This window comes from Choloepus didactylus, chromosome 3, assembly GCF_015220235.1.
Source record: "Choloepus didactylus isolate mChoDid1 chromosome 3, mChoDid1.pri, whole genome shotgun sequence".
NCBI lineage: Eukaryota > Metazoa > Chordata > Mammalia > Pilosa > Megalonychidae > Choloepus > Choloepus didactylus.
Genome location: NC_051309.1, coordinates 75,919,487 through 75,947,236, shown reverse-complemented (window position 1 = coordinate 75,947,236; position 27,750 = coordinate 75,919,487). Strand labels below are relative to the sequence as shown.

Sequence of the window (27,750 nt, the reverse complement as noted above, 5' to 3'; positions counted from 1 at the left end):
GATCCAAGTCGTGAGACCCCCTCCCCCATAGCCCGAGCTGCAAAGCCTCATGGTGCCAGAGAGAAGCTCTCTCCCAGCAAGCGAATATAGCTCAGCTGAGCTCCAACTGGGGTTTTAAGTAGTGAGTGTGAACTGCTCACTACAGGTACGCATCCCCAAAAAACAGACAGAGGCTTTGAGTGATGACTGACCTTGGAGAGCCGGAGGGTTGCCTTGGACTGGGTCTGAAGGGGACTATCTGTTTCTTTTTCAGCTCAGTGGAGAAAGCCCCAGTCATTTTCAGTTTCCAGGGCTGTGACTCTGGGAAGGGTGGAGACAGCACAAGCAGAGAGGGAGACCATTGAAATGCTAATGACCTCCACCTGGGGGGTCTGTCTTCTCTAGGAGAAAAGGGGTGGGACCCTTTCCATTCAGAACCAGACTCCAGAGCCTGGGGGATCAGGGCCACACCTCCTCACACCAGTCAAGAATTATAGGCTAACAGGCATCACCTGCTGGAAAAGCACAGTGACCTGAAGCATCAAAGGGTGGAGTAATTTTCTAAGACACACCCACAGGGAAACCAGATACTGAATATTTCTTCCCTCTGGGACCTGAGCCTGTTCTGGTCTGGGAAAACCTGATTTGGATAACCAAGGAAACCATGCCTACACAACAGAAACTTACAACCTACACCAAGAAAAACAAAGTTATGGCCCAGTCAAAGGTACAAACGTACACTTCAACTGAGATACAAGAATTTAAACAACTAATGCTAAATCAAATCAAAAAGTTTAGAGAAGATATTGCAAAAGAGATAGAGGCTGTAAAGGAAACACTGAGCATATATACGGCAGAAATCAAAAGTTCAAAAAAACAACTAGTAGAATCTATGGAAATGAAGGCCACAACACAGGAGATGAAAGACACAATGGAAACATACAACAGCAGATCTCAAGAGGCAGAAGAAAACACTCAGGAACTGGAGAACAAAACACCTGAAAGCCTACACGCAAAGGAGCAGATGGAGAAAAGAATGAAAAACTATGAGCAACGTCTCCGGGAACTCAAGGATGAAACAAAGTACAATAATGTACGTATCATTGGTGTCCCAGAAGGAGAAGAGAAGGGAAAGGGGACAGAAGCAATAACAGAGGAAATAATTAATGAAAATTTCCCATCTCTTATGAAAGACATAAAACTACAGATCCAAGAAGCGCAGCATACTCCAAACAGAAGAGATATGAATAGGCCTATGCCAAGACACTTAATAATCAGATTATCAAATGTCAAAGACAAAGAGAGAATCCTGAAAGCAGCAAGAGAAAAGTGATCCATTACATACAAAGGGAGCTTAATAAGACTATGTGCAGATCTCTCAGCAGAAACCATGGAGGCAAGAAGGAAGTGGTGTGATATATTTAAGATACTGAAAGAGAAAAACCGCCAACCAAGAATCCTATACCCAGCAAAGCTGTCCTTCAAATATGAGGGAGAGCTCAAAATATTTTCTGACAAACAGACAATGAAAGACTTTGTGAACAAGGCACCTGCCCTACAGGAAATACTAAAGGGAGCACTACAGGGTGATAGAAGACAGGAGTGCATGGTTTGGAACACAATTTTGGGAGATGGTAGCACAACAATGTAAGTACACTGAACAAAGGTAACTATGAATACGGTTGAGAGAGGAAGGTGGGGAGCATGTGAGATACCACAAGAAAGGAGGAAAGATAACGACTGGGACTGTGTAACTTGGTGAAATCTAGAGTATTCAACAATTGTGATAAAATGTACAAATATGTTCTTTTACAAGGGAGAACAAGCAAATGTCAACCTTGCAAGGTGTTAAAAATGGGGAGGCATTGGGGGAGGGATGCAATCAGCATAAACTAGAGACTGTAACTAATAGAATCATTGTATTATGCTTCCTTTAATGTAATAAAGGTGATATACCAAGGCGAATGCAGATAAGAGGGGGGGATAGGGGAGGCATGTTAGACACTTGACACTGGTGATATTGTCTGATTCTTTATTCTACTTTGATTTAAGGTTATTTTTCCTTTTGCTGCTTCCTAGCTGTCATTTTTTTTTCCTCTTTTTTTTTGCCTCTCTACCTTCTTTAACTCTCCCTCCTGCTTTGTGGAAGAAATGTAAATGCCCTTATATAGATAGTGGTGAAGGTGGTGAACACATAAATGTATGACCATGCAGAGAACCATCGATTATTTACTTGGAATGGAATCTATGGTGAGTGAACAAAACCATATTAAAAAAAAAAAATGGGTTGATGACAAAACCTCGAGGGCAATATACTGAGTGAAATAAGCCAGACACATAAGGACAATTATTACAAGGTTTCACTGATAGGAACTAATTATAATATGTAAACTCATAGACATGAAATATAAGGTACCAAGATATAGGACGAGGCTTAAGAATGGGGAGTGGTTGCTTAGTATGAGCAGAGTGTTCAATTAGGATGAACTTAAATGTTTGGAAATGAACAGGGGTGTTGGTTGCAAGATGTGAGAATAACTAACAGTGCTGAATGGTGTGTGAATGAGGTGGAAAGGGGAAGCTCAGAGTCATATATGATACCAGAAGGAAAGTTGGAGGTCAAAAGATGGGAATGTATAAAACTGAATCCTATGGTGGGCAATGTCCATGATCAACTGTACAAATACTAGAAATCGCTTCCATGAACCAGAACAAATGTATGACAATACAATTAGAAGTTAATAATAGAGGGGCATATAGGGAAGAACTATATACCTATTACAAACTATATACTACAGTTAGTAGTATTTCAACATTTTTTCATGAACAGTAACAAATGTACTATATCAATACTACGAGTCAACAATTGAGGGGGGTTGGTTAGGGATAGGGGAGGATTAGAGTTTCCTTTTCTTTTTTTCTTTTTTCATCTTTCACTTTATTTCTTGTCTGGAGTAATGAAAAGTTTCTAAAAATTCAACAAAAATTAAGTGTGATGGATGCACAGCTGTATGAGGGTACCCAGGGGCAAGTGATTGTACACTTTGGATCTCTGCATGATTGTATGTTATCTGAACAATCTCAATAAAAATGAAAAAAAAAAAAGAAGAAAACAATGAATGAACAATATGAGGATCTCAATAAAGAGATGGAAATTTTAAGAATGAACCAAACATACAGGAGGCGAAGAACAAATTAACTGAAATGAAAAATTCCCTAGAGGATGTCAACAGCAGAACAGAGCTGGCAGAAGAAAGAATCAGTAAACTTGAAAACAAGACAATCAAAATGATAAAGGCTGAGATGCAAAAAGAAAAAAGAATGAAAAAATGTGAACAGAGTCTAACTGAGGATACCATCAAGTGTATTATTATATCCATTATAGGAATCCCAGAAGAAGAAGAAATAGAAAAAGGAGCAGAAAGAATATTCAAAGAAATAATAGAAGAAAACTTAGCAAATTTAACAAAAGACATTCAAGAATCCAACATGCCCCAAACAGAATAAACTTGAAAAGAACCATACCCAGAAACATAATAGTCAAACTGCCCAATGCCAAGGGCAACGATAGAGTTCCGGAAATTGTAAGGAAAAGCAACATGTCATGTACAAGGAAGTCCAAGTAAGATTCAGTGCAGAATTCTCATCAGAAACAATGAAAGAAAAAGACAGTGGGAAGACATACTTAAAAGTGCTGAAATAAAACAATTGCCAAACAATAATTTTATGTCCAGCAAGACTTTCTTTCAAAAATTAGGGAGAAATTCGACAAGCCAGATAAACAAAAACTGAGGAGGATCATCACCATAAAACCTGCCCCATAAGCAATGATAAAGGGAGTTCTTTAGACTCATACAAAGGACATTCGACAGTAGATTGATTGGTAAAGAAATAAAGACCCTTGGTAAAGTTAACTATCTGGTAATTATAAATGCCAGTACTATTGTATTGTATTTTTTGGTTATGTAACTCCACTTTTTACTTCTCACAGGTTCTAAATTGCAAATGAATATGAAGTAATGATAAATCCATAGTTTTGGAATTCACTGTTTAATAACATAACCTATTCCAAGTAAAACAAAAGAGTGGGTGGACAGAGGTAAATAGGAACAGTGTGTGTGTATGCTATTGAAGTTAAACTGGAACCAAATCAACTGTGACAGTGATAGATTTAGGATGTTAAATTTAAGGCCCATGGTAACCGTGAAGAAAATATCTGAACAAAAGATACAGAGGAAATGAGGACTCTAAATGGTACACTACAAAAAAAAAAAAAAATCAAATAAATATGAAAGTAAGATTTAACAAAACAATTGAGGGACAAAAAAAAGGTAAAGACTTAGACCAAATAGCAAAATGACATAAGAAAGTCCTACATTATCAGTAGTGACTTAAAATGTAAATGGATTAAATTCTCCAGTCAAAAGGCAGTTATTCACAGATCGATAAAAAAAAGCACGACCCAACTATATGTTCTATTAAAGAAACTCAGCTTACATTAAAGACACAAATAGGTTTAAAGTGATAGGATAGGGAAAAATACATCACACAAATAGTACCCAAAAGAAAGCTGGGGTACATAAACTAGACACTAAATCAAAAACTATTACAAGGGACAAAAAAAGTCACTATAAACTGATAAAGGGGTCAATTCAACATGAAAACATAACAATCATAAATACAAATGCACCTAACAGCAAAGGCCCAAAAAATATGAAGCAAATATTACATATTTATGAGAAATGGAAGAAGTTCCACATTAATAGGAGATTTCAATACACCACTTGCAATAGGGATACAAAATGTAGACAAAAGATCAATAAGGAAACATAAGACTTGAACAATACCCTAAAACAACTAGACCTAACATACAGATGGAGAACACTTCATCCAATAGCAGCAGAATACGCATTCTTCTCTAGTGCACATGGATCATTCTCAAGGATACATCACGTTAGGTAATAAACAAAGTCTCAAAAAATTTCAAAATACTGAAATTATACAATGTATCTTCTCCTACCACAATGGAATGAAGCTAGAAATCAATAAAAGAAGAACTGGAAAATTAACACATGTGGAAATCAAACAACATAATCTTAAACAACCAATGGATGAAAGAAGAAATCACAAAGGAAATTAGGAAATAACTTGTGGCAAAATGAAACAAAAACTCAACCTAAAAACCTTATAGAGTACGGCAGAGGCAGTGCTGAGAGATATTTGTAACTCTCAATGACTACATTTAAAAAAGAAGAAAAATCTCAGGACCTAACAACACAACTGAAGGAACTAGAAAGAGAGAGCAAACTAAGCCCCAGGAGAGCAGATAGTAGGAAATGACAAAGATTAGAGCAGAAATAAATGAAATAGAGAGAAAAAAAAAAAAGGCTTGACAAAATAAAAGTTGGTTCTACGAAAAGACCAGTAAAATTGACAAGCATTTAGGTGAATAACAGAGAAAAAATTAGAGAGGACACAAATAACTAAAATCAGAAATGAAAGAGGGGCATTACTACTGATCCAACAGAAACAGAAAGGATATAAGAGGATACTATGACCAAGTGTACAACATCAAATTAAGTAACACAGATGGAAGAAACAAATTCATAGAAACAATCTACCTACACTGAATCAAGATAAAATAGAATAACTCAACAGACCAATAACAAGAAGGGAGATTAAATCAGTAATCAAAAACCTCCAAAGAAAAGCCAGGGACCTGAGGATTTCACTGGTCAATTTTACTAAACATTCCAAGAAGAATTAACACCAATCTTTCTCAAACCCTTTCAAAAAACTGAAGAGGAGAGAACACTTCCTAACTCATTCTGTGAGGCCAATATCATCCAATACCAAAGCCAGCTGAAGATAACAAAACAAAAAAAGAAAATTGCAGACCAATATCCCCTACAATATGAATATAGATGCAAAAATCCCCCCAAAAATACTAGCAAGCTGAATCCAAGCACATCAAAAGAATTACACATCATGACATCAAGTGGGATTTGTCATCAAGTGGTTCAACAAGGAAAATCAATTAATGTAACATACCATGTTAACAGAACAAAGGAAAATAATCACACAATCCTTTCAATTGATTCAGAAAAGGCATTTGGAAAAATCTAGCACCCTTCTTAATAAAAATGCTTAGAAAACTAGAAATAGAAGGAAACTTCCTCACATGATAAAGGGCATATATGAAAATCCCACAGCTAACATCATACTCAGTGGTGAAAGACTGAAAGCTTTCCTTCTAAGATCAGGAAAAAAATAAAGATACCCACTGTCACCACTATTATTCAACAATATACAGGAAGTACTGCCAGAACAATTAGATAAGGAAAAGACATAAAAGGCACATATATTGAAAGGAAGATGTAAAACTTTCACTATATGCAGATGACATGATCCTATATACATAAAATCCTGAAAAATCCAGAAGATAGCTATCAGAGCAAAGAAATGAACTCAGCAAATTAAATAACAAGTTAACCCAGAAAAAAATCTGTAGTGTTTCTATACACCAGTAATGAGTGATCTAAGGAAGAAATCAAGAAAAAAATTCCATTTATAATAGCAAACAAAAGAATCAGAAATCTAGGAATAAATTTTACCAAGAATATAAAAAAATTGTACATGGAAAACTACAAATCATTACTAAAAGAACTCAAAGAAGACCTAAATAAATAAAAAGCATTCACTGTTCATGGATTGTGAGTCTAAATATTGTTAAGATGTCAATTCTGCCCAAAGCAATTTACAGATTTAACACAATCCAGATCAAAATTCCAACAGACTTCTTTGCAGAAATGGAAAAGCCAATCATCAAATTCATATGGAAGGTAAGGGGCACCAAATAGTCAAAAACATCCTGCAAAAAAACAAAGTTGGAAGACTCAAACTTAATGATTTTAAAATGTACAACTTTATGATGATACTATGAACAACTGATTGTACACTGTGGATAAATGTATGGTATGTGAATATAACTCTATAAAATTGTAGGAAAATATATATATAGGAGTAAAAGTGTTGGAGAAAACATGGTGAGAGGGATGATGCCTCACCAATATGGACTAACTACAATGTGTAAACTCAGAATTGAATCTTAGAACATAGCCTAATGTGGACACAATAATTGTAATAGTCCCTAGATTGTAAGCTCTTACAGCAGTTAACTCTATCCCTGAATTGTAAGGCCTATCTCTAAACTTTGAGATGCTGATCCCCTAGCGTATAACCTGATTGGTCTCTGGAACAATGAATATCTCTGAGACACCTGAAACTCAGAGCTAGAGCTCGGCAGATATGAATGTCAGTATTAGTGCATACAGCCACTGTCAAAAAAAAAAAAAAAAAAAAAAAAAATGCTGAAAAAGAGCCCAGACTTCAATTAGTGATATGAATGAAGCAGGTCTAGTTAAGACCAGGGCAAGCCAGGCCAAAGGGTAAAGGTTGAAACTGATTGTGTTTTAAAACTTCAACTTTCATATGAGACCAAGGGAATAGATATCTATTTGGTACAGGATCTAAATTTTCTAAACGGTACAACTCTACAGTCGATTTGTTCAAACACCACAATTGCATGGAACTTTGAATAGGAAGTGAGATACGGTAGGTTAGTATAGGCTGGAGTGAAATAGTGACACATCCTAGAGTAATTTGGGCAGATAATAAAAAATATATTTACAGCCTTCCCCTCCCCAGCCCCGAGGATCTGGGGGAAGGTGCGGATGTGTTGGACATCCTCACCTGAAATAGTGTTGATGTTGTCACAAACATTGGGACTGGTGGTTTGATGTGCTGAGCCCTCAAGCATGGGACTTGCCCTTATGAAGCTCATTACCACAAAGGAGAGTCTAAAGTTGTATGTAATGGTGCCTAAGAGTCTCCCCCTGAGTACCTCTTTGTTGCTCAGATGTGGCCCTCTCTCTCTCTAACTGAGCCATCTCGACAGGTGCACTTGCTGCCCTCCCCCCTACATGGGACCCAACTCCCAGGGGTGTAAATCTCCCTGGCAACGCAGAGTATGACTCCCGGGGATGAATGTGGACCTGGCATCGTGGGACTGAGAGTATCTTCTTGACCAAAAGGGGGATGCAAAATGAGACGAAATAGTTTCAGTGGCTGAGAGATTCCAAATGGAGTCGAGAGGTCACTCTGGTGGACATTCTTATGCACTATATAGATAACACCTCTTAGGCTTTAATGTATTGGAATAGCTAGAAGTAAATACCTGAAACTACCAAACTCCAACCCAGCAGTCTGGACTCCTGAAGACAATTATATAAGAATGTAGATTACAAGGGGTGACAGTGTGATTGTGAAGACCTTGTGGATCACACCCCCTTTATCTAGTGTATGGATGAGTGGAGGAATGGGGATAAAAACTAAAGGACAAATGGGGTGGGATGGGGGGATGATTTGGGTGTTCTTTTTTCACTTTTATTTTTTATTCTTGTTCTGGTTCTTTCTGATGTAAGGAAAATGTTCAGAGACAGATTGTGGTGATGAACGCATAACTATGTTATCATACTGTGGACTGGATTGTATATCATGGATGATTGTATGGTGTGTGAATGTATTTCAATAAAACTGAATTTAATAAAAATAAATAAATAAATAAATAAATACCCCCTGGGGGGGGGACTTATTACAAAGCTACAACAATCAAAACAACATAGTACTAGCACAAGGATGAACATGTAGACCAATGGAATCAAATTAAGAATTCAGAAATAAACCCTCATATCTATGGTCAATTGATTTTTGACAAGGGTGCCAAATCCACTCAATGGGGAAAGAATAGCTTCTTCAAAAAATGGTGCTGGAGAAAACTGGATATCTATATGCAAAAGAATGAAGGTGGACCCCTACCTCACAACATATACAAAAATCAACTCAAAATCCATCAGAAACCTAAATATAAGAACTGAACCATAAAACTCCTGGAAGAAAGCAGAGGGATGCAACTTCAGGAACCTGGGTTAGGCAAAGGTTTCTTAGCACAAGTAACAAAAGAAAAAAGAGATAAATAGGATATAAATTAAAATTAAAAATTGTTGTGAATCAAAGGACTTCATCATGAAAGTAAAAATATAACCCACAAAATGATAGAAAATATTTGGAAGGCAAATATCCTATAATGGTTTAATATCCAGAATATAGAAAGAACTCCTACAACTCAACAACAAAAAGACAAACACCCCAATTAAAAAATGGGCAAATGACTTCAATAAATATTTCTCCAAAGAGCATATACAAATGGATAAAAGGCACATGAAAAGATGCTTGATATCATTAGCCATTAGGGAAATGTAAATAAAAACCACCATAAGATAGAAGTTCACACCCACTAGAATGGCTACAATTTAAAAAAAAAAAAAACAGGAAAGAACAAATATAGTAAAGAATGTGGAAAAACAGGAACACTTGTTCATTGTTAGTGGGAGTGTAAAATGGTGCAGCTGCTATGGAAAACTGATATATTCTCAGAAAGTTAAGCACAGAATTGCATGTGACCACAAATCCCACTTCTAGGTACATATACAAAACAACTGAAAGCAGGAACTTGAACAGCTATTCACACACCAATGTTCCTAGCAGCATTATTCACAATTGCCAAAAGGTGGAAGCAACCCTAGTATCCAATATATGAATGGATAAATTAAATGTGGCAGATACATACAATTGAATATTATACAGCTGTAAAAAAGGAACGAAGTTCTAATACATGAGATGACATGGATGAAACTTGAAGACATCAGGTTGAGTGAAATAAGCCAGACACAAAGGGACAAATATTGTACAGTCTAACTGATATGAAATAATTACAATAAGCAAATTCATAGAGTTAGAAACTATAACAATGATTATCACGGGCCAGGGTGGGGATAGGGAATGGGGAGTTAATGCTTAATTGGTACAGAATTTCTGTTTGGGATGATGGAAAAGTTTTGATAATGGATGATGGTTATGATAGCACAATTTTGTGAATGTAATTAACACCACTGAATTATATATTTGAATGTGATTAAAAGGGGAAATTTTAGGATATATATACATATGGTTACTAGCATAAAATTTTTTTAAAACCATGGGATGATACAACACAAACAGTAAACCCTAATGTAAACTATGGATTATAGTTAATAGTATAATTACAATATTATTTCATTAATTGAAACAAAGTTACCACACTAATGCACAGTGTTAACAGGGGAAATGGGGGGGGGGGGATGTGTGTATATATTGGAACTCTGTATTTTCTTCCTTTTTTTCTGTAAACCTATAATATTGAGAATAAAAAATTTAAATATGTAATCTTAAAGAAAATAATAGAGAAAACCATGTTGCGAGGGAGCAGTATATGGGAATTCTGTATTTTCTGCACGATTTTTTAGTAAACCTACAACTTCTCTAATAAAATAAACAAATTAAAAACATAACTAGAGGCAAAAACCAGATATTCAGAAACACAAATCATCCTTTTATATTTAATGATTTATTAATGTACTATTTATTTTGAGACTTTTGAGCCAGTTTTCCTTTGAGAAGCATTACCAACAAATTTTCAAGGGCAAAGCTGAAAAAACTGAATTTGGCATTCTTGGAGAGAAGCTAACCCTTAATGACATGCTCACCCTTTATTTACCCTGTCATTTAGTAAAAGATGTGTAATGAGCACTAACAATAGCTACATTTAAAAGTTGCACAATAAAAAGTCAGTATTTACTGTTCCCTTCAATGCACTTATGATTAATCTGTATGCAACAAAAATACACCTCAGTGCAAGTGACCCAAACAAGGAAAGGCACATAACTCCAGAGACCTAAGTAAGTACTAAGTATTTGAGATGATTAAGAAACTGAGACTTCATTAGAAGAATATTAAAGCATGTAAATATGGACTGGGATTTCCAAAGACAGAAAGAAAGGAAAATGCATGCAACATGGTTCACAGATGAAAAGAATATGTGGCGAAAGGAACTAAGTTAGGCACAAGGCTGACTTACTGAAATAAACCTTTTTGTGTATAGAGCAATAGTTTGATTCACAGGTCCTGTTGATAACAGTCTACTTTTCCTCTTCAAGTAGTATCTGACAAAAACAAATACAGAATCAGCAACTCAAAAGATTCTCAAAGAATATTTAAAAGCATGGGTTATCTCTGAGCAGCACCAAAAATAGATACAAATTAAAACTGTTAAACCCCAAAATATGCCCACCCAGTCTCTACTGTTATCTATTAGAGGCTTAGGAAGTATGATTCTCTATTATAGTAGACCAAAACTCATGTTAAAATCAAAGGTGTAAATTAGCCCTTAACCATGTTCCTGAAGATTTTTTCAAAACAAGACCCAAATAATTTTATAGATTCCGTTGTTGGTTTATATATAAATAACCTATGGTTATTAAATAAACTCTGAACTTCTGCCTTGCATACTCTAGGAAAAACTAGCCAATGCCTAGTTTTCATAATCCTACTTTAAAACGCATCAAAAATTCTACCTAATAGCTACTTGTGATCTCAGCTAAATAAATCTCTTAAGCAGAATGCTGAAAGTCAATTTCTAATTTTTTTTTCTGGTCAATAATATAAAATATGCCTAAATATTAAAATTTATTATTTGGGCATTAAATCAGTTGTCACTAAATTTCCTCCTACAGAGTGATTCAAACAAGTCATATAGATGGTTATGTCCAAGAATTCACTTCAACTGCAATTAAAATTATTCTGAAAAATCTGCATGGCACCTCACACCATGAATGACGATTGGCTATTTTGCCTGTAAAATTAGAATGTTCTGAGCTGAGACATAAGAATGTATTCTTTCACATGCTGCAATTAAGTTCACTTCAGAAGTGAGTTTTTCTTCTATTCTGAATCTATTACTACTTAAAATGATTAAAGACTTTGAGAACAATAACTTGGCGACAATCTTGTTTGGGACAAAATCACACACAAGCAAATTGAACTACACAACCACTGCGCTTTTCTTTCAAAATTTATACCTCTATTTTCCACTATCACAGGTTTTACTCTTCTTCCTGTCAACTGATCACTACTTGCAAGCCTCTTCAAAAGATAATTAAGTGCTCGCTTCGGCAGCACATATACTAAAGTTGGAACGATACAGAGAAGATTAGCATGGCCCCTGCGCAAGGATGACACGCAAATTCGTGAAGCGTTCCATATTTAAAAAAAAAAAAAAAAAAGATAATTAAGATTACGGGGTTTATTGAAGACAGTCTTCAGCTTGCTTTCTATTTTTTCTGGACTACCAGATTAAGCTGTAATATTTGCATTAGTTAAGGCACTTGACTGGAAACATTATTTAAGAATAAATAGCACCTACATTGAATATGTATTATCTCTTTTAACCCTCATAACATTCCCATAACCTACATGTTATTGTCCCTATATTCAGATATGAAGCATGTTCAAGGAGGTTAACCAAATTCCCAGATCACATATACAGTAATGGGTAGATTCAGAATTAGAATGAAGTTATGTAAATCTGTGTGACTGTAAAATCCACACTCTTTCTATATTACATTGTACTTCTTCCTTCATTTCTATTTCTTTTGTATTTGTGAACACAGGGCATCTTTCAAGAGCCCCATGCTCCATATCTCAGTAACGTATCTGGTCATTGACTTGAACTCTTTGAAATTTAAGCATGTTAAAAATCATGATAAAAACAATGTTTATTTTTATCTTTAAAGTAACCAAGCACTATACACTGTATTACCAACAGCCTTCCAATGAATGCTCAACTATGCCTTTACTTTCCAACAAGCCATTCATTCTCTTACTTTCAGTTTATTTTTCTCCAATTTAAATGGCTTTAAGAGCTGTCTAACTTCATTTCAGGACTCAAACAACTTGGCCTATAAACTTGTCAGTTTTAACTTTGGGAATTACAAACATGTTTAAGAGTCAGATGAAATAACACATACAAGCAGAGTTTTGTATAATATGTATGTTACTACTTTGGAAAATGGTTTTCTTCAAACTCATCAAACAACATAACAAAAGGAATAAAAACATAGTCATTCCAGGGAATAAACTGGCCTCATAGGATGGCATGTGGCTAAACTTCAGTGATGGGTGTATACTGAAAAAAACAAGAAAATCAAATCAAACTACACATACACACAAAAATTAGAAATTTTTTAAAAAAGGTATCCCATAAAAACTAACAAGGAACATTATAATTTTTAAGACTATCTATCTACCAAGGGCCAATAATTGCATATGGTAAGTTGGCACATGAGCTGAACTTTTCCATTTTACAGCCTGTCTAGAGAGCTTTAAACACATGTGACCTCTGTTTTAAAAAGGCCTGTACCACCATGGTGACCAGCTGAGAAGTTTGCTCTCTGGACCCTTTTCCCTAGTATCCACGGTGGTCAAATATGTCAAACAGATGTTTAGAGGCACATCTTTTAACAACATACTCAGTTCCACTGAAAACATCTGCAAAGCTACACTACAAATGCTTGCAAATAGAGTTATTTACTAAAGTCCAGAAATATTCAGAGGGAGGATTTTCTTCTCTACTTCAAGTGCTGCAACTCTGTTTCAGAAGTAAGGCTGCTGGCAAATTGAAGCCCAGCGGATGACATTCTGTCAAAACAATCTGCAAACGTTTATTTTGCTGCCACAGTTCAGCTGAAACCAGTTCCTACTGAGATACTGACACTGCTATAATGTTGATTCATGCTTTTGTGGCTTCAAAAATTAATAACCATAACTTTTGTTTTTAAAATGGTTTGGAATTGCCAGCAGTATGCTACCTCCAACTGGCTTGAAATAAAGTAGTTTATGATTTAACTTGTTCTTAAAAGACGGAAGGCATTTCTCTCTACAGTTTTGGGTCCTAACTGGTTTCTCATGAAACAAGTGAAGCTAAAGATTTTATCACCGTTCTTTACACCAAGGAGTGGTGGAAGGGAAACTCCAGAGTTTTCCTCTCAGTTATGTGGTCAAAAACTAAGACTTTAAAGTGCTTTGCCATCGAGTATCTATTTAAAATTTCAAATGTCTATATTACAGTAATTAAATCTTGCATTTTACAAACTGATCCTTTAGTCTCGTGTGCATGTTCCTCAAAAATATATCTCCCCTTCATCAGAGGGGTAACTGAGGCATCTGTCCAGCCTCAAAATATCCTCATAAATCTCCTGCTTTGTCTTTACATTTTTAAAGACCATCATGAATTTTACATTAAAAAGAAATAGTTCGATGTTTATTTTATTATAAAAAATGTTTCCTTCCAAATATTCAAGTAAAAGTGATGCTTTAGGTAAATACTATATGTTTATCCTGTACTTCACCCCATTCAACCCCAGGAGTACCTGAAGCCCAGTCTGAGGAGGAAGCCTTCTCTGACTGCTGAAGAAGGTCTAAATTAATGCCAGCACCAAGGCTTTGCAATGTACTGGCCGGCAGTCAGGTGAGCAACCCAAATACATTACTTTCAGTTTCCTGTGATAATCAAGCTGACTGATAAAGTAACGCAATGACTATTCAATATCATTTGTCTATTTTTTATTTTCCCAGGAAACCACACTCAAGCCAAAGTCCTCATTCAATTCAAAACATTTAATTGCCTTCCCAACCTTGGTGAGATGGGAGCTATTAAGAAAGGTGATTTTGGACAGATCAGCTCTGCCCAAAACTGTAGTATTTGTATCTGTCTTGGGTTTGGTGCTATTGGACATGTAACAGAGAGGAAAACAAAGAATTCTGTGGGAAAGGGAGGAACCAAGAAAAGCTAGCCAGATTTCCAGTCTCTCAAGATTCAGACAGTCATTGTTTGGCTTGATAATTTTATAAATTCCAAGAAAATCAAATGTACTATTACTTAACTTTTTTGGCTTATCCAGTCTCCCTTCAATAGGGTGGATAACTAAGGGCTGACTATGCATATTCAAAGTACTTATTATTTCCTGGGATCCTATCAGGCTATTGATTCATTCACAAATTCTTAATGAATATCCATTAAGTGCCAGAAATTGCACAAACTGTAGTGCTCTCAGAGGACTCACATACCAAAAGGAAAAAACTCACATGTAAACAGATAGTAAACAGCACTTTGTGGTGAGCACTACTGATTTATTCTTTCATTCAACAAATATTTTTTCAGCACCTACTGTATATTGAGTGTCTAGTAGCATTGCACTAGGGGTCATAACAATATAATGTTCTGTTTTGCTTTTCACTTTTTCTCAAAGCACTTTGGAAGTATGCAATTCAGTGTGGCTGGAACACAGAACATGAAAATGCAGTAAGAGGGCAGAGATGGAGACTATAAAAGTAGATTTGAGATAAAACACAAATGGCTCTATATACTTTGATAAGGCATTTAGACTTTATCCTGTAATACCAATAGGGAAGTATTAAAGGGCTTTCAGCAAGAAGTGGCAAAATCTGGTGTGTGTTTTAGAAATCAATGCAGAAATCACAGACTTCCATTTTCTCAGCTACTTTAATTCTATCTTCACCACTACTGACTGCTGGTTACATTATACTGAAGTATCTTTAAATTCTTCTTGCAATTGTTGAAAGCAAAATCTAAAGCACCCAACAATTGAGCAGTGTTTTCCAAATAGGCTCTGATCATAAGATTCACCTGAGGTCTCTAGAAACACAGATTACCAGGTTCCTGGGTCTCAGTAGGTTTAGAGTGACAACTCAGAATCTGTATTTTTAACAGACACCCTGGATGAGGTGTGAATTAGGCTAGTTCAGTAAACCCTCGTTCAAAGCTGGCCTTCAATGAGTTCCTTATAATTAAAACAGCATTAGCCACATATTTTTTTTCTTAAATGCTTTAATGAAATTCAGGCAATCACTTTAAGTAATTGCTACCCATTTAATGTTTACTGAAACAGTTTACAACTAATTCACATGCCATTTCCTAAATGCTTCAGGCTTACTTGGCTTTCTTGCTAAGCATTAAACAGTTCGTTAACTATTAATAAATAGTGAAGAAAAATCAGAATCTGGAGGTCATTTTAACAGTTAAAGGGGCCGCCAAGAAGCATGATTTGTAATTAGCAAAATACATGTGAGCTCCTTGTAGCATTAACCAGGACCTTATGATCAGTGTTTTAAAGCAAGAGTGAGCCATGAAAAAGCAATGCGCTTCCTGGAATAAGTCACCTTCTCTTTTCTTCCCTGTCAATCAGAAAATATACAGGAAAAAAACACTATTTTTGTGAGTAGCATTAAGTATTTGTGAGACAGCATTACTGATAAGTTAACTTGGAGCAAAGATATATGTATAATGAAAAATAAAAATTGCTACAATCTTATTGATTACTATGTGCCTGGTCCCACTCTGAGTTCTTTGCATTATATAAACTCATTGAATTTTATTGCCATTTAATAATGGCAGGTGCCATTATTATCCCCATTTTACAAATGAAGAAACTGAGGCACAGAGAAGTTTAGTAACCTGTTCAATGTCAAACACCCAGCAAATGTCAGACACAGGGACTAAAAGCAGGAAGCCTGACCTCAGAGCCTGTACCCTTCACCACTCTGGTGTACACTAACAGATGAATTATGGGCTTACACTGTGTTTGAGTGAGGTAGAGGAGCTATGACAAGGAGCACAGGAAAGAATGGATCTTCCAACAAAGTCAGTCTTGCTAATCAGCATCTGATTCACTTACTGAGGACCTACTATGTGTTAGGCACCGTAATCAGTGCTTTGGGGAACATTAATACAAAGATGAATAAGACATGATCCCTTCTCATCTTCACTGCTCAATTCAATTGTTGACTGTTCCGCCAAGCCTCCCCAGGCTCCAGACAGATTGATAACGTGTCTCCTGCAGTTGTCTACAGTACTTTGTATGGGTCTCACTATTATAACACTTTTTATACTGTATTATAACTAACTCTTCATACATCTGTCCTTCGTCCTGTTAGGTTGCAAATTCCATGGCCCATGTTGGGACAGGGACCATGTCTAAGCTCCATCTCCTACCTAAAATCTTCTACCTAGATTCCCAGTACAGGGTGCCTGTCTCTCAACAGGTGTTGACGAATGAATGAACATATGAAACAAACAGAGACACAGAAGTGAAATATCTAGTTCTAAGAGTCAGACGGTGCTGGTGGTAAAGACGGGAAAAGTTTGCATATCCAGGTCACAATCCAAAGTTCTACCTAATATACCACACGCACCGTGTTAGTCTATTTTGTAAAAACTACATGATTTAGCATGTTTTCATACATTACAAAACATGTAAATTTTTTCACTTTCATCTTTGCTTCATCTCTTATTATATATAGCAAACCCTTATAGACAGGGCCATTGTATACCTTACTGTGCCAGGCCATGCTAAAGACATACTTGCAACATACCATTTAATCTTCAGAAAAGCCCTCCAAACGTGAATGAATATTGAGAACAGTATGCTGAGTGAAGTAAGCCAGAAACGAGAAGACAAGTAATATAACGCTTCACTCATATGGGCTAAATATAATGTGCAAATTCTGAGAATTGAATTCAAGAGCATAGGTTATCAGGGGAATGCTTATTGTAGAGGTTCCCATATTGTAAGCTCTTATAGCAGTCACATCTATTCCTGAGTTGTAATGGTTATTTCTAAATTCTGAGATGCTGACCCTTTGTGTATAACCTGGTTGTTCCCTGGAACTTCAGATATCTGTGTGACACCTGAGACTCAGAGCCAGAGTTCTACAGCTATGAATGTCAGCATTACCCCATACAGCAACTGTTAAAAAAGCTGAAAAGAGATAAGATTTCAATTAGAGATATGAATGAAGCTGATCTGGTTATGACTAAGGCAAATCAGACTAAAGGGTAAAGAATGATACTGTGTTTTAAAACTTCAACTTCTGTGTGAGACCAAAGGAAGAGATGCTTATTTAGTGCAAAATTTATATTTTCTGTAGCACACCATCTAATTTAACTTGTACGATCAGTTTATTTAACACCACAATTAATGGAAACTTGAATAGGGAGTGAGATCTTATTGGTTTGTACAGGTTAAGGTGGTGTCCTGTTACATTCCAGAGTAATAAGAGCAGAGAATAAAAAAGTATTTGCAAAGCCCCCTTGAGGACTGAAGGAAAATGTGAAAATATTAAACTTCCCCACCTGGCAAATTTCTTATATTATCACAAGCATCGGGGACTACCAATTTAATAGACTAAGCCCTTGACCTTGGGGCTTGACCTTATGAAACTTACTCCTATAAAGGAGAAGGTAAGCCTACTTATAATTATGCCTGTCACTTCAGAGAACCTCTTTTGTTTCTCAGACGTGGCCTCTCTCTCTAAGCCATCTCTGCAGGTAAACTCACTGCCCTCCCCGCTACATAGGACATGACTCTCAGGGGTGTAAATCTACCTGGCAATGTGGGACATGACTCCCAGGGATAAGCCTGGCCCTGGCATCACAGGATTGAGAAAGTCTTCTTGGACTAAAACGGGGGAGAGAAATGAAACAAAATAAAGTTTCAGTGGCTGAGAGATTTCAAATAGAGTCGAAAGGTCAAACTGGAAGCTATTCTTATGCATTATATATTCTTTTTTAGTTTTTAGTGTATTTGAGTAGCTAGAAGGAATTACCTGAAACCATTGACTGGTAATCCCGTAGCCTTTATTCTTGAAGATGCTTGTATAACTATGTTGCCTTTATGGTGTGACTGTGTAATCATTAAAAACCTTTTGACCGACATTACCTTTATCTAGTGTGTGGACAGGTGAGTAAGAAAATAAAGACAAAAAATAAATAAATAATGGGGGGATAAGGGATATGAGATGTTTTGGGTGTTCTTTTCTATTTTTATTTTCATTCTTTTTTTTTTTTTGGAGTAATGAAAATGTTCAAAAATTGAATGTGGTAATGAATGCACAACTATATGATGATACCACTAACCACTGTACATTTGGATGATTATCTGGTATGTAAATATATCTCAATAAAATTGCATAAAAAAGGAAAGAAACATTAGGGGTATTATCATTTTTTTAAAAAAAGCCTGCTGAAGTAGATCATTTTCAAAATAAAGGTTTAGAGAAGTCAAGTCATTTGCCCAAGGTTACACAGCTAGTTAGAGACAGAATGGAGACTTAAATCTTACCCCGAACCCCACACTAGTAACTCCTGTGCTATTTCTGTGCTCTCAAAGATCCAAATCCCAGCTCACCACCTACTAGTTAAGTGACCTTGGGGAAATTATAGATCTTTCTGAGCCTCTTATTTTGAACATCATGAGGTTAGTGATTGAGAACTCATTAAATATGGTATAAGGATTAAATTATATCATAATTGTAAGGTGTCAGTCACATAGTAAGTACACAGTAAAATTTGCTGATTGGTCCACTGAAAAATCAGATTCTGCCCAGTAATTCAGTACATTTGTTAATAACTGATTTAGATAATAAACCTATTACATGCTGTGTTGTAAAGACAACTATATTGGGATTTCTCTCCCAAACAAGTTGCTCCAAATATTCCACAACCTTCAGAAGCATAAATGCAACTAAGATTTCACAGCGAATACAGATAGCTACAGATTAACATTTTCTAACCCTGTTTAATAAGTAGAGACTCACAGTGCAAAGGTAAAACATGCTCAAGCCAACTCCGTCATTGGGGAATCTAAGGTAGAATCTCCCCTCATGTTGTACTCATTTAATCACCACTGCCTTGATTCCACACTAACGTATGGCTCTCTTTCTAAAAGCGCTTCCAAACTGTAACACAGAGTTTCTACCTAGAATAGGGAGGATTCAGGAGATCTGATTTCAGATTCAGGATTTGCCAAATATCAGCTTGTGAATCAGGCAAAAGTTTCCTCATCAACAGAATGGAGATAAAACAGCTCTCTCACTGGACTGCTATGGGAAATAAATGCAATGCCTAGGAATGGGCCTAGAATAGAGTCCAGGATATAATAGACACTCGATAGATGTTAATGAAACAAAATCTGGAGCTCTGGGGATGAAGCAAAGCAAACTGTTGGTGCCTCTTTTATTGCAAGTACTTAAATACAGAAAGAGAAGAGAGAAAGAGAGAGAAAGAGAAAGGGATGGAGGGAAGGAGGGAGGAGAGAAGGAGAGAAAGTAATGGAAGGGAGGAGAGGGAAAGGGAAGAGAGTGGAGAGGAGGGGTGGGAGGGGTGGGAGAGGAGAAGAGGGGGAAAAGAGAATGGAAAGGGAAAGAAGGGGGACAAAACACCTATCTGAGATGTTTTAGCTGCAACTCCTTTGAAAAAGAGCAGGGAAGCTTCCAAGTTATACACAGTCCTGTGATTTTTGTTCCTAGATTACAATGTTAAACTATTGCCTCCCTTTTATTCATTCTGCTAATAGTAACAAAAATTGTGGTTTCCAAGGGGCTAATCAAAAAAGTGGAAATGGGATGGGTCATAAACAGGTAAGTTTCATTAATGTACACTAGAAGTGTTTTCCAAGAGGTGATCCATGAGAAAGATGCCAAGAGTTAAAAAAAAAAAAAAAGTACCTTTGAGTTTGAGCAGCAAAGTCATCAGCAAACATTCTGACAGCTACAGAGACGTCTATGAAAGACTAACAGGCATATTACATTGCATTGCTGTGAAATGCACCTTATGTCTGTGCAAATGCCACTTAGGCCAAATTTCATTATAAACAATCAATCTGCTATTCTTTTTCCACAAAGAAGCGCCACATAAATAATGGACTTACTTGCCCCAACCATCCCCCTTATAGCATCTATTTTTCCTTCCCATCTCCTGCTAAATTCTCAGATTTATATTGCAATGTGCCTCACCTTTGCAACATACATGACTCAAGATCACTACCACATTCAGAGGAGAGATTAAAGCAGGGGAAATTAAGAAAACAATTGGTACATCCTGATTTTTATACTCTCATCTTTGGCAGATGGCAAATACCATTTGTGATAGAATGTGTAAACATCAAAAGAGTGATTACTTCAAAAAGTGAGAATTTAGGAAACATGGTGGAGTTCATAAAACAGCCTGTCAAAAATCCATTTACCAAAATCTATGCTTGGCTAGAGTATCTGATGTTTACCATCCCCAAAATGTCCTATTGAAGCCATCATGGCACCATCTTCCTCTCCTATATTGTTGCAAAGTCCCAAACTTAGTGCTACCTAAGTGTCATACCACGAAGGCTGGGACATTTCCTCCAGAAGGTCACTATTGAAATGCATTTGACCTGTCGAGAAGCAGGCTGCAGAAAATTATGCTTTTAAGACAGAGCCTACTTTAAGAATCCCAGCATACCAGGAAGTGGAGGAACAAATAGCCAAGAATGAACAATTGCTGGTAGGTCATGTGAAAGAGAATGAGCTACAGGCAGCTCAGTTAGGTTCAAGACTCACGGGTCCACTTCCACACATTTCCTTTGCAATAAAGTTAGCTGCCTTGTATTTCTGAAGTAAATTTTCATTATAAGGAATATGTGTTACCGTCATACTTTGTAGAAGGAAACAAACCATCACTGTGGCAGAGAGAAAAATCACAGATTCACAGAAGTCTAGATCTGGAAGGTACCTTAGAAATTATATAAAAATCCCATTTTATAAGCAAAAATACAGAGAATCAGAGACTTCAGGAACTTGTCCAGGTTCAGCAAATTACTACCAGAGCCAACATTAAAAAAAAAAAAAAGGGTTCAGTACATTTTTACCACTACACCATACTTCATCAATAGCCTGGTTGTTTCTGCAGTTTTTAAAATATTTCCTTTGATAAGACTGAAAAGAAAAATCACCACTACTTCCAAAGCCCACAAGACTAAATACACAGCCCCACATTCATATATATGACTATTTCTCATTTCTACAACAATTAATGTCATTTCTATCTTGAAAGTGAAATAAAATAAGATTTTACTAAGCTAAACTATCTTTTGCAATACAACAAATGCACAGAATGCCTAATATAAAGAACACAACTGGGAATGTGTCAGACTTCTCATAGTTAGTGTTATCCATTTCCTCAGCACCTGTCTCCAAATACCTTATTTCCTATGGTCTAGACAGCAGGGAGGCTGGTCAGAGGCCAGTTGGCTGAAGTCACATATCCTTCTGCCACTTTTCTGCCTCACAGATAGCAAAAATGAATCTCTTAACTCAGCTAATCCAACAGTTCATTCAATCCCAGCATAAAGCTTTTCTTTGGAAATATAAGGGATGTTCACATTAAGCACATCTAGATTGTGAGCTGTCCTGCTTCAATAAAGATGTTATAAGAACAAGAATAATAAACTAGACTAGTAAATACAATTTGCTAAGACACCTCTAACGCTGTACTGTGGAGAGAAAATTTTCAGCAGAAAAGCTAAGCGAGTTCCAATGGAAAGCACAAGCAAATAAATTTAAGATGAAGCCAAAGAATGAAATGAAACTAACCACTCATCTATGAGGTTGGAAGGATGAAAACCAAGTCCCACCATGATCAGCAATGTTTCTACAAAGGGGGAAACAGAACCTGCCCAGACCTGTAACTGAATTATTTCCTGTCCACACTTTCTAACCTGAAGATGGCCCCAGCGTCAAACTGAGGAAATACATATTGCAGGATGTGAAATTTGCTTTAGGAAATCCTCCTTTACCATATTGTTTACTGTATAACCAAAGGACTTTGACTTTTACCTGAAAAGCTAGATAATGTCTCTAAATTGTGTGTAATACACATTTGACCATACTTGTGTACTTAGTGACTCACAAAAAAAATATTGTTTTAAAAGTTCATAAATGCTACTCTTTAAGTATCAATATATATTATAGGACACTATAAGTCTTAACAGTTTGAACTCATTCTTTCAAAATGCAGTCTTTCACCAGTCTTTGTAGAAACTACTCCTTTATTGATATCTGCTCCCTGCCTCCTGCTTTCTCTACCCAAGCTGCTTGTAGAAATGCAGCATGAAATAGCACACCAGTGAATTGTACTACTTAGCAGTAGCTCCTATACAATTTCCTTTTGACTAACAAAGTAGGGTATATTAAGTTTATATGTCTTCTTTGGGATTAAGACAGCACATGGGGCATGACTTTGACTACACTGGGGAAAACAAATTTTAAATAACAATAATAATTACCATTTATGTGACAGTTTAGAGTTCACAAAATGCTTTTAAAGACATTATGTCATTTGAGGGCCACAAGTTCCAACCGACATTGGAAAGGGAAATGGAGCCTCAAAAAGCTTATATTGCTATTAAATGGCAGAAGTAGAACTTGAATCCAAGTCTTCTGATTACAAATACTATTCTCTTTACACTTTGCCAAAGAAACTAATGTGTTGGTGAAATATATATATATATATATATATATATATATATATATATATATATGTATGTATATATATCAAACCATAAAGGTACATATAAGGATAAGGAAGTATTTCTACAGAAGCAACTACACATGAAACAATGAAAAGTAGGCAGTTTTTAACAATGTGTGATATGACTTTGCAGAACAGGTATATAATGCTACAAGAGCAGCTCCAGAGCACAGGGATAACAATGGAATTAATAAGCCAAAGAAACTCACAGCATTTACCTGGAGAAATAAATTCGTTCCACAACGCTGACGGTTCACAGCATAAGGACTGTGGCAGCATGCCACTGGGCAGGGCACAGTTAACACAGATTCTTCAAGGACTCTCTCTCACAGCCAAGCCTCTAAGTGGACTTTACAAGGACTTCTTTGTCTTGGGCCCCCCCCTCCCAACATATTGGAGACCTCAGAATGTCTCTTGCCACTGAGTGCAACTAAGCTGAGCCATTTGGTATGGCCAGCTAGCTGCATCAGGATGTATTTCCAATACTTCTCAGTCCTGCAAACAACCTATACTTTGTAAGAGATTGCTTTTATCTTTTATAATAAAAGATTAAGTGTTTTTTCCCAATAATACCTTAAAATTCAGACGATATGAGAGAACCAAGTAATATCCAATGCAGGATAATTTCTTATTTTCTGCCCTTTATTTTCTATTACCCAGCCAATTAGGCAATTTGCTATGTCTGTGAACTGACAAGTCCACAAGGACAAAATACTTCTCCCTTCAACCTGAGAAAGAAGATTTTCAAGTATGTGTAATAAGTAGAGAATTGTTTGAGGTTATCAACTTCAAGAAATGCTAAATGCACATAAGTAAGCCACTTATTAAAATTAGGGAAATATTAAGTAGAGAGTACACATAATCAGAAAAAATGATCAAATCACACTTCAGTCTCCCCAAATCCTTTTTTGATGTTTAAAACATAATGATTTAGGTCTCTTCTTTAAAATAACTAATGGCCTCAAACCAGAAAATGCATCCAACTCTGAATAAAAAGAAACTCAAGGAGCCTAGAGCTTTGCCATTTATCCAGACATTTCTTATAACAGAAATGCTTCATGCCATTCTAATAAGCACAAACTGGATTTTTAGACTCTTAGTTCGTCTGTGATTACACATGAGGTAGGTCAATTTCTAATTATATCTGTTGCAAAAAAAACAAGTTAATTTCTTTCTAGATGTACATTTATATGCATATAAATTCATAGACAAAGGAGTGGAAGGACACCTCTGGAGTGGGGATCAGAGTCAAAGGGAGGCTCTAATTTTTGCTCCACTATTTACTGTTTTGCATTGTTTTTTTGCTCCAGATTCTTTGATTATGGAAATGAAAACACATAACAGTTTTATTTGTATGATATAAAGAAAGAAAGAAAACGAAAAAAATTTTAAAGATTTGGTTCAAGGCAGGACTTCTGAAGACACAGAAACAAGCATTAAGTGATACATGATACACCAAAGAAATGGAGGATGGGGTAGATGCTGAAGTGGATGAACAACCCTCAATTTAAAATAAGTAAAATCATTCCGGCTTCCTCAAAGTGAAAAGGCAGGAATGTCTTTGAAGATTTTCTTCTCTAATCAAATTTGAAGAATTATGAATGGGGATCGGTTCTAGGATTGCCTCCACTCTTAGGAAAATCAAGGTAAAAACCCTAACAGTCTCTTCTGTGAGTATTATCAAGAATCTATGTGGAGAATCTCCAGAGCCCCAAAGAACCTTTGAAAAATCAGCAAGAACATTCAGAAATATATTGCTCAGAGTTCCAGAAGCCAGTTAAAGGATTGCAGTAACAGGACAAGCACACAATCAAGAAAAAGTCACTTATAAGCAGTGGGACCTGCAGGTGCCCTGGCTGGCCCCTCTCTCCTCCCCTCACCTGCCCAGCATGGAGCCGGCCCACATTCCCAGTGTGGGTCCCAGATCCCAGTTCCAGAGGGAGCAGCGTGACCCTCATGCACATACTGGGAGCATGTATGTCTGGTGGTGGCCTCAGGGGCTTGTTGTCCCAGAACTTGCCCTGCATGAAAAAGGTCACGTAAAAGGCACACACAGAGCTCCTACAGAATGCTGTGGGAGAACAGTCAAGAAGAGGCCTGAAATATAAGAATGTTTTTACAAGAGGGAGAAAAAATGAATGTCAACTTTGCAAGGTATTGAAAATGAGATGGTATTGGGGAAAAAATAAAGTCAATGCAAACTAAAGTCTATAGCTAACAGTAACATTGTAATATGCTTCCATTAATTGTAACAAAGGCAATATACCAAAGCTAAATGTCTCTAAGAGGGGGATATAAGTGAGGGGTATGGGATTCTTCATGGTGGTGATGTTGTCTGAACTTTTTATTGTATTTTCTTTTAATTTTATTTTTTAATTTTTTATTTGTCATTTTTTTCTTTTTTCTTTTTTTTTTTTTCTTTTCTTCTATTTCATCTATTCCTCTTCTTTGCAGAAGAAATGGAAATGTCCTCATATAGATTGTGGCAGTGAATACATAACTATGTGATTATACCAGCAACCATTGGTTATTTACTTCAGATAGAATGTATGGTGTATGAATAAAACTGTTTAAAAAATACACAGAGGAATACAAGTGCTGGAAAAAAATGTGTAGAGAGGGATGTTGGTGGGGAAGTAGAATGGTGCAGCCCACAGGGCAGTGTGGTGGTTCCACAGGAAGCTAAATATGGGGTTGCCATATGGTCCTGCAAGCCCGTTATTGGGCATATACTTGGAACAACTGAGAGAAGGGACACAAATGGACATTTGCACACTGATGTTTTATGGTGGCAGTATTCATGATTCTTAATGGATGGAGGTGGCCTAAGTATACATCGAATGATGAACAGCATGGTGAACTGTGGTGTATACATACAATGGAATATTGAGCAGTTACAAGAAGGAATGAAGTTGTGAGGTATGCAACTAGGTGAATGGACCTTGAGGACAGTACACTGAGTAAAATAAACCAGAAATGAAAAAACAAACATTAATATGGACTAACTATAATGTGCAAATTCTGAGAATTGAATTCAAGAGCATAGGTTATCAGGGGAAGGTTTATGGTAAAGGTTCCCAGATTGTAAGCTCTTATAGTAGTCACATCTATTCCTGAGTTGTAATGGTTATTTCTAAATTCTGAGTTGCTGAATTCTTTGTGTATAACCTGGTCAGTCTCTGGAACTACGGGTATCTGTGTGACACCTGAGACTCAGAGTCAGAGTTCAGCAGCTATGAATGTCAGCACTACCCCATATCACAAGTGTTAAAGAAGCTGAAAAGAGATCAGACTTAGAGATATGAATGAAATTGACTTGGTTAGGATTAAGGCAAATTAGACTAAAGGGTAAAGGATGATATTGACTGTGTTTTAAAACTTCAACTTCTGTGTGAGATCAAAGGAAGAGATGTTTATTTGGTGCTAAATCTGTATTTTCTGTAGCATGCTATATAATTTAACTTATATGGTCAGTTTATACAACCACCATAACTAAATGGAACCTTGAAGAGGGTGTGAGATCTGGTTTGTTTGTTCAGGTTAGTGTGAAACCCAAATACATAGCAGAGTAATTTGGGCAGAGAATAAAAAAGTATTTGCAAAGCCCCCTTGAGGGACTGGGGGGAAAATGTGGAACTATTAAACTTCCCAGGTGGAACTCCTGATATTCTCACAAGCATTGGGGACTACAAATTTAATGGGCCAAGTCCTCGATCTTGGGGCTTGCCCTTATGAAACTTGTTGCTGCAAAGGAGAGGCTAAGCCTACTTATAACTGTGCCTAAGAATCACCCTCAGAGAACCTCTTTTGTTGCTCAGTTGTGGCCACTCTCTCTAAGCCGCCTCAGCAGATAGACTCACTGTCCTCCCCCCTACATGGGACATAACTCTTGTGGATGAACCTGGACCCAGCATCATGGGACTGAGAGGAGCTTCTTGACCAAAGGGGGAAAGAGAAATGAAACAAAATAAAGTTTCAGTGGCTGGGAGATTTCAAATGGAGTTGAGAGGTTATTCTGGAGGTTATTCTTATGCTTTATATAGATAACCCTTTTTTAGTCCTTAGTGTATTAGACTAGCTAGAAGGAATACCTGAAACTGTTGAACCGCAATCCAGTAGGCTTGATTCCTGGAGATGAGTGTATAACTATAAAGCTTATATGGTTTGACCGTGTGATTGTGAAAACCTTGTGGTTCACACTCCCTTTATCCAGTGTATTGACAGATGAGTAGGAAAATGGGGACAAAAAGCAAATGAATAATAGGAGGGGATGGGATGTATGGGATGTTTTGGGTGCTCTTTTTTATTTTTACTCTTTTTTTTTTTTTGGAGAAATGAATGTATTCAAGGGCTGATTGTGGTGATGAATACACAACTATGTGATGATACTATGAACAACTGTACACTGTGATTGACTG

At 36.6% G+C, this 27,750-nt stretch overlaps 1 protein-coding gene and 1 non-coding gene across 5 annotated transcripts in view; one reads left to right on the top strand and one right to left on the bottom strand.

Annotated features, from left to right (window-relative positions):
- Positions 1 to 27,750, bottom strand: part of SLC4A4 (solute carrier family 4 member 4) — a 442,709-nt gene that overhangs the window by 288,427 nt on the left and 126,532 nt on the right. The window lies entirely within an intron of this gene.
- Positions 12,075 to 12,181, top strand: LOC119530744. Its single transcript, XR_005216126.1, has one exon. It is a non-coding gene; the product is annotated as a U6 spliceosomal RNA (small nuclear RNA).